Here is a 14,126-nt window from a genome sequence, read left to right as displayed (position 1 = left end):
CAAGATTCAAAGTATTGTGCCCTGCATACACTAAAATAAAATGACAGGTGTAGGGAAAGTGCAATGGGTACTTTCTTTTAGAAAAGGAGGAAAGTGGGAGGCTAATAGCAGTCATTAGTTCATAGTGATTCGGAAATCTCTGGGTTCATATTGCTAATTGCTTGATTAGTGCTCAGACCTGCTCCCTGCGAAAGATTTTCTGTGGCTCTTGGTTTTTATTCTCTGAGCTCTTGGCTTTGCCCTTTCCTATTATAAATATTCCAAATTTGCAGGTGTGTAGCTTTCTCAGTCTGTACTGTGTTCATAGAAGGTTAAGAGTGTAGAGGTCTATCCACCTCATTACAAATAGCTCAATTTCATTTCTTTTTATGGCTGAGTAATATTCCATTGTATATATGTGCCACATCTTCTTTATCCATTCATCCGATGATGGACACTTAGGTTGTTTCCATCTCCGGGCTATTGTAAATAGGGCTGCTATGAACATTTTGGTACATGTCTCTTTTTGAATTATGGTTTTCTCGGGGTATATGCCCAGTAGTGGGATTGCTGGGTCATATGGTAGTTCTATTTGTAGTTTTTTAAGGAACCTCCATACCGTTCTCCATAGCGGCTGTACCAATTCACATTCCCACCAGCAGTGCAAGAGTGTTCCCTTTTTTCCACACCCTCTCCAGCATTTATTGTGTCTAGATTTTTTGATGATGGCCATTCTGACTGGTGTGAGATGATATCTCATTGTAGTTTTGATTTGCATTTCTCTAATGAGTAAAGATGTTGAGCATCCTTTCATGTGTTTGTTGGCAGTCTGTATATCTTCTGTGGAGAAATGTCTATTTAGGTCTTCTGCCCATTTTTGGATTGTGTTGTTTGTTTTTTTGTTATTGAGCTGCATGAGCTGTTTATAAATTTTGGAGATTAATCCTTTGTCAGTTGCTTCATTTGCAAATATTTTCTCCCATTCTGAGGGTTGTCTTTTGGTCTTGTTTATGGTTTCCTTTGCTGTGCAAAAGCTTTTAAGTTTCATTAGGTCCCATGTGTTTATTTTTGTCTTTATTTCCATTTCTCTAGGAGGTGGGTCAAAAAGGATCTTGCTGTGATTTATGTCATAGAGTGTTCTGACTATGTTTTCCTCTAAGAGTTTGATAGTGTCTGGCCTTAAATTTAGGTCTTTAATCCATTTTGAGCTTATTTTTGTATATGGTGTTAGGGAGTGATCTAATCTCATACTTTTACATGTCCCTATCCAGTTTTCCCAGCACCACTTATTGAAGAGGCTGTCCTTTCTCCACTGTACATTCCTGCCTCCTTTATCAAAGATAAGGTGACCATATGTCCATGGGTTTAACTCTGGGCTTTCTATCCTGTTCCATTGATCTATCTTTCTGTTTTTGTGCCAGTACCATACTGTCTTGATTACTGTAGCTTTGTAGTATAGTCTGAAGTCAGGGAGCCTGATTCCTCCAGCTCCATTTTTCGTTCTCAAGATTGCTTTGGCTATTCGGGGTCTTTTGTGTTTCCATACAAATTGTGAAATTTTTTGTTCTAGTTCTGTGAAAAATGCCAGTGGTAGTTTGATAGGGATTGCATTGAATCTGTAGATTGCTTTTGGTAGTAGAGTCATTTTCACAATGTTGATTCTTCCAATCCAAGAACATGGTATATCTCTCCATCTATTTGTATCATCTTTAATTTCTTTCATCAGTGTCTTATAATTTTCTGCATACAGGTCTTTTGTCTCCTTAGGTAGGTTTATTCCTAGATATTTTATTCTTTTTGTTGCAATGGTAAATGGGAGTGTTTCCTTGATTTCACTTTCAGATTTTTCATCATTAGTATATAGGAATGCCAGAGATTTCTGTGCATTAATTTTGTATCCTGCAACTTGACCAAATTCATTGATTAGCTCTAGTAGTTTTCTAGTAGCATCTTTAGGATTCTCTATGTATAGTATCATGTCATCTGCAAACAGTGACAGCTTTACTTCTTCTTTTCCGATTTGGATTCCTTTTATTTCCTTTTCTTCTCTGATTGCTGTGGCTAAAACTTCCAAAACTATGTTGAATAAGAGTGGTGAGAGTGGGCAACCTTGTCTTGTTCCTGATCTTAGTGGAAATGGTTTCAGTTTTTCACCATTGAGGACGATGCTGGCTGTGGGTTTGTCATATATGGCCTTTATTATGTTGAGGAAAGTTCCCTCTATGCCTACTTTCTGCAGGGTTTTTATCATAAATGGGTGTTGAATTTTGTCGAAAGCTTTCTCTGCATCTATTGAGATGATCATATGTTTTTTCTCCTTCAATTTGTTAATATGGTGTATCACGTTGATTGATTTGCGTATATTGAAGAATCCTTGCATTCCTGGAATAAACCCCACTTGATCATGGTGTATGATCCTTTTAATGTGCTGTTGGATTCTGTTTGCTAGTATTTTGTTGAGGATTTTTGCATCTATGTTCATCAGTGATATTGGCCTGTAGTTTTCTTTCTTTGTGACATCCTTGTCTGGTTTTGGTATCAAGGTGATGGTGGCCTCGTAGAATGAGTTTGGGAGTGTTCCTCCCTCTGCTATATTTTGGAAGAGTTTGAGAAGGATAGGTGTTAGCTCTTCTCTAAATGCTTGATAGAATTCGCCTGTGAAGCCATCTGGTCCTGGGCTTTTGTTTGTTGGAAGATTTTTTATCACAGTTTCAATTTCAGTGCTTGTGATTGGTCTGTTCATATTTTCTATTTCTTCCTGATTCAGTCTTGGCAGGTTGTGCATTTCTAAGAATTTGTCCATTTCTTCCAGGTTGTCCATTTTATTGGCATAGAGTTGCTTATAGTAATCTCTCATGATCTTTTGTATTTCTGCAGTGTCAGTTGTTACTTCTCCTTTTTCATTTCTAATTCTATTGATTTGAGTCTTCTCCCTTTTTTTCTTGATGAGTCTGGCTAATGGTTTATCAATTTTGTTTATCTTCTCAAAGAACCAGCTTTTAGTTTTATTGATCTTTGCTATCGTTTCCTTCATTTCTTTTTCATTTATTTCTGATCTGATTTTTATGATTTCTTTCCTTCTGCTAACTTTGGGATGTTTTTGTTCTTCTTTCTCTAATTGCTTTAGGTGCAAGGTTAGGTTGTTTATTCGAGATGTTTCCTGTTTCTTAAGGTGGGATTGTATTGCTATAAACTTCCCTCTTAGAACTGCTTTTGCTGCATCCCATAGGTTTTGGGTCGTCGTGTCTCCATTGTCATTTGTTTCTAGGTATTTTTTAATTTCCTCTTTGATTTCTTCAGTTACCACTTCGTTATTAAGTAGAGTATTGTTTATCCTCCATGTGTTTGTATTTTTTACAGCTCTTTTCCTGTAATTGATATCTAGTCTCATAGCATTGTGGTCGGAAAAGATACTTGATACAATTTCAATTTTCTTAAATTTACCAAGGCTTGATTTGTGACCCAAGATATGATCTATCCTGGAGAATGTTCCATGACCAGCTCCTTTTTTGTTTCTCAAGATTGCTTTGGCTATACGGATGCTTTTTTGTTTCCATACCAATTGTGAATTTTTTTGTTCTAGTTCTGTGAAAAATGCCATTGGTCGTTTGATAGAGATTGCATTAAATCTGTAGATTGCTTTGGGTAGTATAGCCATTTTCACAATGTTGATTCTTCCAATCCAAGAGCATGATATATCTCTCGGTCTGTTTGTACCATCTTTATTTTCTTTCATCAGTGTCTTATAGTTTTCTTCATACAGGTCTTTTGTCTCCTTAGGTAGGTTTATTCCTAAGTGTTTTATTCTTTTTGTTGCAGTGGTAAATGGGAGTGTTTCCTTAATTTCTCTTTCAGATTTTTCATCATTAGTGTATAGGAATGCAAGAGATTTCTGTGTATTAATTTTGTATCCTGCTCCTTTACCAAATTCATTGATTAGCTCTAGTAGTTTTCTGGTAGCATCTTTAGGATTCTGTATGAATAGTAACATGTCATCTGCAAACAGTGACAGCTTTACTTCTTTTTATATTTGGATCCCTTTTATTTCTTTTTCTTCTCTGATTGCTGTGGATAAAACTTCCAAAACTATGTTACATAACAGTGGTGAGAGTGGACAACCTTGTCTTGTTCCTGATCTTAGTGGAAATGGTTTCAGTTTTTCGCCATTGAGGACGATATTGGCTGTGGGTCTATCATATATGGCCTTTATTATGTTGAGGAAAGTTCCCTCTGTGCCTCCTTTCTGGAGGGTTTTTATCATAAATGGGTGTTGAATTTGTTGAAGGCTTTTTCTGCATCTATTGAGGTGATCAGATGGTTTTTATCCTTCAGTTTGTTAATATGGTGTATCACATTGATTGATTTGTGTATATTGAAGAATCCTTGCATTCCTGGGATAAATCCCACTTGATCATGATGTATGAACCTTTTAATGTGTTGTTGGATTCTGTTTGCTAGTGACATTGGAATGTAGTTTTCTTTTTCTGTGAAGTCTTTATCTCGTTCTGGTATCAGGGTGATGGTGGCCTCATAGCATGAGTTTGGGAGTGATCCTCTCACTGCTATATTTCAGAAGAGTTTGAGAGCAATAGGTGTTAGCTCTTCTCTAAATGTTTGATAGAATTCGCCTGTTAATCCATCTGGTCCTGGACTTTTGTTTGTTGGAAGATTTTTAATCACAGTTTCAATTTCAGTGCTTATGATTGGTCTCTTTATATTTTCTGTTGTTTCCTGGTTCAGTCTTAGAATGCTGTACCTTTCTAAGAATTTATCCATTTCTTCCAGGTTGTCCATTTTATTAAAATATAGTTGTTTGTAGTAATCTCCCATGATCCTTTGTATTTCTGCAGTGTCAGTTGTTACTTCTCCTTTTTCATTTCTAATTCTGTTGATTTGAGTCTTCTCACTTTTTTTGCTGATGAGTCTGGCTTATCAATTTTGTTTATTTTCTTAAAGAACCAGCTTTTAATTTTATTTATCTTTGCTAATGTTTCCTTTATTTCTTTTTCCTTTATTTCTGATATGATCTTTATGATTTCTTTCCTTTGTTAAATTTAGGTATGTTTGTTCTTCTTCTCTAATTCCTTTTGGTTAAGCTTAGGTGTTTATTTGAGATTTTTCTTGTTTCTTGTGGTAGGATTATACAGCTATAAACTTCCTGCCTACAACTGCTTTTGCTGCATCCCATAGGTTTTGGGTCATCATGGTTTCATTGTAATTTGTCTTTATGTATTTTTTGATTTCCTCTTTGACTTCTTCAGTGATCTCTTGGTGTTTTGTAGCATATTGTTTAGCCTCCATATGTTTGTAATTTTTACAGTTTTTTTTCCTATATTTGATATCTTGTCTCATAGCATTGTTGTCAGAAAAGATGCTTGATATGATTTCAATTTTCTTAAATTTACTGAGGCTTGATTTGTGACCCAGTATATCATCTATCCTTGAGAATGTTCCGTGTGCACTTGAGGAAAAAGTGTATTCTGTTGTTTCTGATTGGAATGTCCTATAAATATCAATTAATCTATATGGTCTAATATATCATTTAAAGCTTGTGCTTCCTTTTTTTTTTTTTTTTCTGTTTGGATGATCTGTCCATTGGTGTAAGTGGGGTGTTAAAGTCGCCTACTCTTATTGTGTTACTGTTGATTTCCCCTTTTATGGAGGTTAGTATTTGCCTTATGTATTGAGGTGCTCCTTTGTTAGATGCATAATATTTACAGTTATATTTTCTTCTTGCATTGATCCCTTGATCATTATATAGATTCCCCCTAGTCTCTTGTCATAGTCTTTATTTTGAAGTCCACTTTGTCTGATATGAGTATTGCTACCCCAGCTTTCTTTTGATTTCCATTTGCATGGAATATCTTTTTAAGTCCCCTCACTTTCAGTCTGTATGTGTCCCTCGGTGTGAAGTGGGTTTCTTGTAGATAGCATATATACAGTTTTTTTTTTTTTTTTTTTTTTTGTATCCATTCAGCCACTCTATGTATTTTGGTTGGGGTTTTGAATCCATTTACATTTGAGGTAATTATTGATATGCATGTTCCTATTACCATTTTTTAAAATTGTTTTGGGTTTGTTTTTGTAAGTATTTTCCTTCTCTTGTGTATCCTGCTTAGAGAAGTTCCTTTAGCATTTGTTGTAGAGCTGGTTTGGTGGTGCTGAATTTTCTTATCTTTTGCTTGTCTGTAAACATTTTGATTTTTCTTCTTCGAATCTGGAAGACATCCATAGAGCAATCTTGGTTTTAGGATTTTCCCTTTCATCACTTTAAACATGCTGTGCCACTCCCTCCTGGCCTGCAGAGTTTCTGCTGAAAGAGCAGCTGTTAACCTTATGGTGATACACTTGTATATTATTTGTTGCCTTTCCCTTGCTGCTTTTAACTTTTTTTCTTTGTGTTTAATTTTTGTTAGTTTGATTAATATATGTTTCAGCATATTTCTCCTTGGTTTATCCTGTATGGGACTCTCTATACTACCTGGACTTGATTGACTATTTCCTTTCCCATGTTGAGGAAGTTTTCAACTATAATGTCTTCAAATATTTTCTCAGACCTTTCTTTTTTTCTTCTTTTTCTGGGGTACCTATAATTTGAACGTTGGTGTGCTTAATGTCCCAGAGGTCTCTGAGACTGTCCTTCATTCCTTTCATTCTTTTTTCATTATCCTGCTCTGCGGCAGTTATTTCAACAATTCTATCTTCCAGCTCACTTATCATTCTTTTGCCTCAGTTATTATCTTATTGATTCCTCCTGGAGTGTTTTTTATTTCAATTATTGTGTTGTTCATTACTGTTTATTTGCTCTTTAGTTCTGGGTCCCTGTTAAGCATTTCTTATATTTCCTCTATTCTATTTCCAAGATTTTGAATCATATTTATTAACATTACTCTGAATTTTTTTCAGGTATTTTGCCTATTTTCTCTTCATTTATTTGGTCTTGTGGGTTTTTATCATGCTACTTTGCCTGTAAGATGTTTGTCTGTCTTCTCATTTTGTTTAATTTACAGTATTTGAGGTCTCCTTTCCCTAGGCTTCATGGTTGTAATTCCTCTTGCTTCAGTTCTCTGACCCCTCTGGTGGTGTTGATCCAGTGTCTTGTGTAGGCTTCCTGATCGGGGGGAGTTTTGCATATGTTCTGGTGTGTGGATCTGAGTCTTTTCCCTCTGATGATCCAGGCCATGTGTTAGGTGGTGTATTTTCGGAGTGTCTGTGAGCTTAGTATGAGGTAGTCTGTGCTTAAGGCAGTCTGTGGGCTGATGGGTTGGTTTGTGTTCCTTTCTTGTTTGTTGTTTGGTGTGAGTCATCCAGTACTGGGAGTTGCTGGCAGTTGGCTGGAGCCAGGTCTTGGATTCAGATAGAGGCCTCCTTGAGAGCTCTCAACAGTTAATCTTCCTTGGGGCTGGGAATTCTCTAGTAGTCCAGCATCCTGGACTCACTGCTTCTACCCCAGAGCCTCAGGCTCTACTTCTGTTTGAGGGACCAAGACACCACAAGTCACTTGTCCTGGCAATAAAGGTGATATTAAAAAAAAAAGACCAACAAAACCCCAGACAAATGGTAAAACATAAAAACAAACAGAAAGATAAACAAGGGAACATGCACACACAGAAATGAAAAAGAAACAGAACCAAATAAATTAAAAAGCAAGAGAACAACAAGACAAACATAAGAGCCCAAGAACAAAATCAAACAAGAAAGCTGACAAAAACACAAAACCAAAAAACAAAACCAAAGCAGAGTTCCAACTGAAGAATGAAGCAATGAAACAAAACACACCAATAAAGGAATTAAAAAAAATGAAAAAGAGAAAGGGGAAAAAGACAGAACAATGGAAAGGCAACATAGAAACAGAAATATATTTTTTTTAAATTAAAGAAAACAATAAAAGACAAATAAAACCCCCAGAGAAATGGTAAAAACAAAATCAAACAAGCAAAAACAGACCAAGGACACATGCATACATAAAAGAAACAAAAACAGAGCCAAATAAAACAAAAAGTAGGAGAACAACCAGACAAATAGAACTCAAAAATGATATCAATTAGGATTAAACCTAACAGAAACATATAACCTAAAAACAAAACCAGGACCCCTGGAGGAAGATGGCGGAAGAGTAAGACGCGGAGATCACCTTCCTCCCCACAGTTACATCAGAAATTCATCTACACGTGGAATAACTCCTACAGAACACCTACTGAACGCTGACAGAAGACCTCAGACTCCCCAAAAGGCAAGAAACTCCCCACATACCTGGGTAGGACAAAAGAAAAAATAATAAACAGAGACAAAAGGATAGGGACGAGACCAGCACCAGTGGGAGGGAGCCGTGAAGGAGGAAAGGTTTCCACACACTAGAAGCCCCTTCACAGGTGGAGACTGCAGGTGGCGAAGGGGGAAAGCTTTGAGTAGCAGAGGAGAGCACAGCAACAGGGGTGCGGAGGGCAAAGCGGAGAGATTCCAGCACAGAGGATCGGTGCCCTCAGGCACACACCAGCCCGAGAGGCTTGTCTGCTCGGCCACCGGGGCAGGCGGGGCTGGGAGCTGAGGCTCGGGTATCGGCTTTCAGTCGGAGCGCAGGGATAGGACTGGGGCTGGCAGCAGGAAGAGAGCCTGAAGGGGTTAGTGCACCACGGCTAGCCCGGAGGGAGTCCGGGGAAAAAGTCTGGAGCTGCCGAAGTGGCAAGAGACTTTTTCTTCCCTTTTGTTTCCTGGTGCGCGAGGAGAGGGTATTAAGAGGGCTGCTTGGGGAAGCGCCGGAGACGGGCGCGAGCCGCACTAAAGGTGCGGACCCCGGAGACGGGCATGGGACGCTGGGGCTGCTGCTGCCACCGCCGCAGGGCCTGGGCATGAGCGCCGTTCACTGTCCGCCCCGCCTTCCAGGGGTCCTGTGCACCCCACCACTGCTGGGGTCCCGGGACCCGGGGACGGCTTTCCTGGGAAAGCGCACGGAGTGCCTCGGGCTGGTGCAACGTCATGCCGGCCTCTGCTGCTGCAGGCCCGCCCCACACTGCGTGCCCCTCCCTCCCCTCTGCCTGAGTGAGCCAGAACCCCCGAATCAGCGGCTCCTTTAAACCCGTCCTGTCCGAGCGAAGAACGGACACCCACCTGCGACCTATGCGCAGAGGCGGGGCCAGGTCCAAGGCTGAGACCCGGGAGCTGTGAGAGCAGAGAAGAGACAGGGAAATCTCTCTGTGCAGCCTCGGAGGCAGCGGATTAAAGCTCCACGGTCCTCTTGATGTGCCCTGCCTCTGAGGAGTGCATGAATGGACAGCGAATCATCCCAAATTGAGGAAGTGGTCTTTGAGGACAAGATTTAAGACTTTCCCCCATTTTCTTCTTTTTACAACTAACTATCCCATATTGAGGATGTGGACTTAGAGAGCAAGATTTCAGACTTCTTGCCCTTTTCCTCTTTTTACAACGAATTATCCCAAATTGAGGAGGTGGACTTGGAGAGCAAGATTTTTGATTTTTCCCCCTGCTGTCTTTTTGTGAATGTGTATGTGTATTCTTCTGTGTAAGATTCTCTCTGTATAGCTTTGCTTCCACCATATGTCCCAGAGTTCTATCTGTCCGTTTTTTTCAATACTTTTTAATTTTAATAACGCTACTATATTTCATACTTTATTCTATTTTACTTTACCTGCTCTTTCTTTTTTCCTACCTTCCCTTCCTCCCTCCCTCCCTCCACCCCTCCTTTCCTTCTTTCTCTCTTTCTTTCCTTCCTCCCTCCCTCCCTTCTTCTTTTCACTCTTTCTTTTTCTTTCCTTCCTCCCTCCTGTCTTTCTTTCTTTCTTTCTTTCCTTCCTCCCTCCCTCCCTTCTTCCTTTCACTCTTTGTTTTTCTTTCCTTCCTTCCTCCCTCCCTCCTTTCATTCTTTCTTTCCGTCCTTCCTCCCTCCCTCCTTTCTTTCTTTCTTCCTTCCTTCCTTCCTTTTTTTCCTTCTTCCTTTCTTTCTCTCTCTCTTTCTTTCTTCTACTAACTCTTTCTTTCTACTTTTTCTCCCTTTTATTCTGAGCCGGATAGATGAAAGGCTCTTGGTGCTGCAGCCAGGAGTCAGTGTGTGCCACTGAAGTGGGAGAGCCAACTTCAGGACACGGGTCCACAAGAGACCTCCCAGCTCCACATAATATCAAGTAGCGAAAATCTCCCAGAGATCTCCATCTCAACACCAGCACCCAGCTTCAATCAACGACCAGCAAGCTACAGTGCTGGACACCCTATGCCAAACAACTAGCAAGACAGGAACACAACCCCACCCATTAGCAGAGAGGCTGCCTAAAAACATAATAAGGCCACAGGCACCCCAAAACACACCACCAGACGTGGACCTGTCCACCAGAAAGACAAGATCGAGCCTCAACCATCAGAACACAGGCACTAGCCCCCCCACCAGGAAGCCTACACAACCTACTGAAACAACCTTAGCCACTGGGGACAGACACCAAAAACAACGGGAACTACGAATCTGCAGCCTGCAAAAAGGAGACCCCAAACACAGTAACATAAGCAAAATGAGAAGACAGAAAAACACACAGCAGGTGAAGGAGCAAGATAAAAACCTACCAGACCTAACAAATGAAGAGGTAATAGGCAGTCTACCTGAAAAAGAATTCAGAATAATGATAGTAAAGATGATCCAAGATTCTATTTCCATGATCCAAAATCTTGGAAATAGAATAGACAAAATGCAAGAAACAGTTAACAAGGACCTAGAAGAACTAAAGATGAATCAAGCATCAATTAAAAACACAATAAATGAAATGAAAAATACTCTAGATGGGATCAATAGCAGAATAACTGAGGCAGAAGAATGGATAAGTGAGGTGGAAGATAAAATAGTGGAAATAACTGATGCAGAGCAAAATAAAGAAAAAAGAATGAAAGGAACAGAGGACAGTCTCAGACACATCTGGCACAACATTAAATGCACCAACATTCGAATTATAGGGGTTCCAGAAGAAGAAGACAAAGAGAAAGGGACTGAGAAAATATTTGAAGAGATTATAGTTGAAAACTTCCCTAATATGGGAAAGGAAATAGTTAATCAAGTCCAGGAGGCACAGAGAGTCCCATACAGAATAAATCCAAGGAGAAATACGCCAAGACACATATTAATCAAACTGTCAAAAATTAAACACAAAGAAATCATATTAAAAGCAGCAAGGGAAAAAAAACAACAAATAACACACAAGGGAATCCCCATCAGGTTAACAGCTGATCTCTCAGTAGAAACTCTACAAGCCAGAAGGGAGTGGCAGGACATACTTAAAGTGATGAAGGACAGAAACCTGCAACCAAGATTACTCTACCCAGCAAGGATCTCATTCAGATTTGATGGAGAAATTAAAACCTTTACAGACAAGCAAAAGATGAGAGAGTTCAACAACACCAAATCAGCTTTACAACAAATGCTAAAGGAACTTCTCTAGGCAAGAAACACAACAGAAGGAATATACCTACAATAACGAACCCAAATCAATTAAGGAAATGGGAATAGGAACATACATATCAATAATTACCTTAAATGTAAATGGATTAAATGCTCCCACCAAAAGACATAGACTGGTTGAATGGATACAAAAACAAGACCCATATATATGCTGTCTACAAGAGACCCACTTCAGACCTAGAGAGACATACAGATTGAAAGTTAGGGGATGGAAAAAGATATTCCATGCAAATGGAAATCAAAAGAAAGCTGGAGTAGCAATTCTCATATCAGACAAAATAGACTTTAAAATAAAGACTATTAGAAGAGACAAAGAAGGACACTACATAATGATAAAGGGATTGATCCAAGAAGAAGATATAACAATTGTAAATATTTATACACCCACAATAGGAGCACCTCAAAACATAAGGCAAATACTAACAGCCATAAAAGGGGAAATCGACAGTAACACACTCATAGTAGGCGACTTTAACACCTCACTTTCACCAATGGACGGATCATCCAAAATGAAAATAAATAAAGAAACACAAGCTTTAAATGATACATTAAACAAGATGGACTTAATTGATAGTTTTAGGACATTCCATCCAAAAACAACAGAATACACATTTTTCTCAAGTGCTCATGGAACATTCTCCAGGATAGATCATATCTTGGGTCACAAATCAAGCCTTGGTAAATTTAAGAAAATTGAAATTGTATCAAGTAACTTTTCCGACCACAATGCTATGAGACTAGACATCAATTACAGGAAAAGATCTGTAAAAAATACAAACACATGGAGGCTAAACAATACACTACTCAATAACGAAGTGATCACTGGAGAAATCAAAGAGGAAATAAAAAATACCTAGAAACAAATGACAATGGAGACACGACGACCCAATACCTATGGGATGCAGCAAAAGCAGTTCTAAGGGGGAAATTTATAGCAATACAATGCCACCTTAAGAAACAGGAAACATCTCGAGTAAACAACCTGACCCTGCACCTAAAGCAATTAGAGAAAGAAGAACAAAAAAACCCCAAAGTTAGCAGAAGGAAAGAAATCATAAAGATCAGATCAGAAATAAATGAAAAAGAAATGAAGGAAACAATAGCAAAGATCAATAAAAGTAAAAGCTGGTTCTTTGAGAAGTTAAACAAAATTGACAAACCATTAGCCAGACTCATCAAGAAAAAAAGGGAGAAGACTCAAATCAATAGAATTAAAAATGAAAAAGGAGAAGTAACAACTGACACTGCAGAAATACAAAAGATCATGAGAGATTACTGCAAGAAACTCTATGCCAATAAAGTGGACAACCTGGAAGAAATGGACAAATTCTTAGAAATGCACAACCTGCCAAGACTGACTCAGGAAGAAATAGAAAATATGAATAGACCTATCACAAGCACTGAAATTGAAACTGTGACTAAAAATCTTCCAACAAACAAAAGCCCAGGACCAGATGGCTTCACAGGCGAATTCTATCAAACATTTAGAGAAAAGCTAACACCCATCGTTCTCAAACTCTTCCAAACAATTTCAGAGGAAGGAACACTCCCAAACTCATTCTACGAGCCCACCATCACCTTGATACCAAAACCAGACAAGGATGTCACAAAGAAAGAAAACTACAGGCCAATATCACTGATGAACATAGATGCAAAAATCCTCAATAAAATACTAGCAAACAGAATCCAACAGCACATTAAAAGGATCATACACCATGATCAAGTGGGGTTTATTCCAGGAATGCAAGGATTCTTCAGTATATGCAAATCAATCAATGTGATACACCATATTAACAAATTGAAGGAGAAAAACCATATGATCATCTCAATAGATGCAGAGAAAGCTTATGACAAAATTCAACACCCATTTATGATAAAAACCCTGCAGAAATTAGGCATAGAGGGAACTTTCCTCAACATAATAAAGGCCATATATGAGAAACCCACAGCCAACATCGTCCTCAATGGTGAAAAACTGAAACCATTTCCACTAATATCAGGAACAAGACAAGGTTGCCCACTCTCACCACTCTTATTCAACATAGTTTTGGAAGTTTTAGCCACAGCAATCAGAGAAGAAAAGGAAATAAAAGGAATCCAAATTGGAAAAGAAGAAGTAAAGCTGTCACTGTTTGCAGATGACATGATACTATACATAGAGAATCCTAAAGATGCTACCAGAAAACTACTAGAGCTAATAAATGAATTTGGTAAAGTTGCAGGATAGAAAATTAATGCACAGAAATCTCTGGCATTCCTGTACACTAATGATGAAAAATCTGAAAATGAAATCAATAAAACACTCCCATTTACCATTGCAACAAAAAGAATAAAATATCTAGGAATAAACCTACCTAAGGAGATAAAAGATCTGTGTGCAGAAAATTATAAGACACTGATGAAAGAAATTAAAGATGATACAAATAGATGGAGAGATATACCATGCTCCTGGATTGGAAGAATCAATATTGTGAAAATGACTCTACTACCCAAAGCAATCTACAGATTCAATGCAATCCCTATCAAACTACCATTGGCATTTTTCACAGAACTAGAACAAAAAATTTCAAAATTTGTTTGGAAAAACAAAAGACCCCTAATAGCCAAAGCAATCTTGAGAACAGAAAACGGAGCTGGAGGACTCAGGCTCCATGACTTCAGACTATACTACAAAGCTACAGTAATCAAGACA

The sequence above is a fragment of the Mesoplodon mirus genome (genome assembly GCF_964341445.2).
Source record: "Mesoplodon mirus genome assembly, chromosome: 6".
In the NCBI taxonomy this organism is placed as follows: Eukaryota; Metazoa; Chordata; class Mammalia; order Artiodactyla; family Ziphiidae; genus Mesoplodon; species Mesoplodon mirus.
This window is presented reverse-complemented; position numbering follows the sequence as displayed.